Raw genomic sequence first — 3453 nt, 5'->3', positions numbered from 1 at the left:
CTCATAAACAAATGTGAAATTGTGACAATTAAAACACAAAAGCTAATGATTGAAACTATCCTAGGGATATATCATTGGTATATATACATTTCTCATACTAATATGGTTGGATTTTGTATTTGAACGATTGGGATTTCATGTTTGTTTTAGTCATTTTAGAATCATTGGATATAGTTGACCTTATAATCAATCAAACATATTGGAGAAAAATCTATGTTACAATCAAATTAGAATTCTTAGAGGCCAAGACTCTTTTGGACTTGCACATTAATTCTTCGGTGCATGGAACATGTGGCCTATAATAGACTATGCCGAATCCATTGATTATGTGCTCCATTATAATAGTTTAATTATTTCCTTTTCGTATTTCATTTTTCTTCTATATTGACATTTTATATATCATCATCGCTGAATCTTTATCCGAAAAATTGGGTTTAGTTGAACAAATCTTGTTCCTTATTTCAATTCTATCTAAAGCTCTGTTGCGAAATGTCACCTATGAGGGACACCTTTTAAACTAAATAGAATATTGTATGTATAGGAATAAAAAAACCACATTTCTTGGGATTAGTAAAGTCACTAAATTGAGGCACAATGACCTAGGTCAACCTGAATTGAAATGGACCAGATTAAGCAGAGACACTCGAACAGGCCCATTAAGAGGTTCAGCCCCTTGGTCGAACTCTCACTCAACGTGCTCTAGCTAGGTGGTTCGGTCATTTAGGTTGACCCATCAATCCAATGTGATCCATATTAGAAGGTTCGGCCTCCTCGTCCGACCCCCTCAATGAAATGCTCCTTGCTAGGAGATTCGACCTCCTAGGCCGACCCCTCAATAAAATGTGCCTTACTAGATACCTTGGCTTCATAGGCTGACCCCTTAGTCAAATGGGCCTTGCTAAGTGGCTCGGTCTCCTTGGCCAACCCTTCACTCAAACAATACACACTAAAGAGATACGAACATGTCCCTTCATACTAGGTCACACAATCAGCAAACTAAGGAGAAATTCATGGTTAAACTAAACTACTCAAGTAGCACATACTATACATGGTGCTTAAAGGAACCACTACATAACTTAACTGAGTTAACTCGAAGAATTGAATTACTACCGAGTCACATTGTTTACGTATTAAAAGTCACTCCTCATGCAGGACAACATGAGAGAGAGGTTTCAACTGAGTTTACTATCTCCTTCAATAAATCCAACCTATAAGTAGGGAGACTTATCCCACTCAAACCATGACGTACAAGCCATACAAAACCCTCTTATACTTGTATTCTTTTGTTTGCTCTGCAAATAACCTAAGATATAATTTGATCGTCGGAGGCTCCTTGGCCGGCACCCCACCGATATTTTTTGAAGATAATGTGACATTGTACTGCTACCAAAGATTAAGAAGTTTTATTGGAGAAGACGACTGAAACTTGAAAATTCACAGAAGAAGACAATAGAAGTTGATCATTTATTATAATACACATATCGAGGAAAAGTTAATCAATCATTGTAACACTTATCTCAATGAAGGTCTGATCATCTATTATAACATGTATCTTGAGGATTGCAAGATTAAAAAAATCCCCTATAGTATGGGCAAGATTCATGTTAAGAGGTGGCAACATTTTTACAAAACATCTACTTGACCTAACTCTCACCCTTTATTAGACTTGGAAACTAGGAATACATGGGAGTATTGATGGGTTAGATTTGGGCTAATTTTTTTTTTAATTTTTTTAATTTTTTTATTTATTGACTAGACCTATCCATCATTTAATGCAAATTCGATCTTGTGGAAGCTCAGATTGGCATTCGTGACAATCCAATGTAAAAGAAACACTAAATAGTCAGTTTATGAGGCTAACGTCCAACTGACATAATCCTTGTCCTTTATTTGGCTTAGAGATTAAGAATGCAATGTTTATTAGTTGTCCAAACTTAACTTTTAATAATTTTTTAGTAAGCAAAGTCTAATTCGATCATTTAATATAAATTTGACTCTACCGAGCTTTGGATTGACCTTGGTAAAAGAAATAGAGCATGGAATAGGTTGAGCTTGATCAAAAAATCAAATTTAACTGGTTCAGATCCTTGGAGTAGATCCGAATAAAAAACAAGTTGAATATGGTCTAATGTCCCTTGACTCGACGTTACCCAACTCTAGGGATGATTTCTTTGGATGTAAGGATATTTCTAATGTGAAATGCAACACAACCTGACCCGACTAATCGACTCAATGAATTTGGATATGGTCTAAGTTAGTATGATTCAAGCAAGATCCTGATGCAAGTTGGATTCGAAAATTTATCTAGATCTAAGCGTAGGTATACCTAGATCCAAGCTAGTTTCGACTCATTTTAAACCCTAAAAAGAAACACCACATGCAGAATTTTTGATGGACTCATGATTTTTGACTCCCTCCATCTACTCTCTTGACGTGGCTTGTGATAGAATCATATATTTTCTTTTCTTGGGATGCACAATTGCACATCCTCATAAATATGTGCATTTGTATATCTCAAGAAAGAAAATCTACGATTCTATCACATGCAACGTCAGGAGAGTATGTCAGAAGGGGAGTCAGAAAAATCATTATTCTTTATGATGTTGATGTCCAAACCCTAAAATGCAACCTTTCGAGAAGGAAAACAATGTATGGTTTTCAATCAACCACCTTGCTTTGTAACTCCAACTCGCTGTCAATTAGCTACTGAATTGTCATTTAAATGAACATGATGAATAATCATTATGTCATAAAAAGACAAATTACTCTACAATCACTTTTTATCTACCATTTCTGGACTGTGGGTTTTGTATTATTTCATCCATTATGACTTGCAAACCTTTCTTACTTTTTTATTTCTTTCTAAATATAGCAGATGGGTTGCCTATGATTTCATGAAATTCGACTTAAAAAAAATTGGTAGGTTAGAACACTCTAAAAATTTGTGGAAGAATCAATTTTATGAGAAAACACAAGTTGTCAGTTTTTGATTGGTCATTTTTCAAGTAAATGAAATTTACTCATAATTGTAGGAAAATAATTTTCTGATCCCTTGGAAAAATGATTTCTTCAAATTAATCGATGAAAAAAAATAAATTATGATGGTTTAAACTATTTTAAGCTTCACTTCTTTTCATTCCTCAAAACCGTAACTTTGTAACACATGTTTTATTCCTTAAAAACATCACTTTTATGATTCTCAATTATTTTTCAATTATTTTCTAAATCTTTTTCTAATTAAATTGAATTGACCCTAATCGGCTTAATAATTATCAAATCTAAACTTGATTACTATGTTTCTGGAAAGATAAAATTTGAGACTGACCCTTTCACCACGTCGATCATTTGTTGGATTCTGATCAACTTTTCTATGGGAATCCAATTTTCCATTTGCATCCAAACACCAACAAATATTTTTTCCGTGGAAAATCCATTTGCAAATGGATATCTCGT

Source organism: Akebia trifoliata, chromosome 4 (assembly GCF_017979445.1).
Source record: "Akebia trifoliata isolate Shusen 1 chromosome 4, ASM1797944v1, whole genome shotgun sequence".
NCBI lineage: Eukaryota > Viridiplantae > Streptophyta > Magnoliopsida > Ranunculales > Lardizabalaceae > Akebia > Akebia trifoliata.
The sequence above is the reverse complement of the archived record's forward strand: the minus strand, read 5'-3'. Positions refer to the sequence as shown.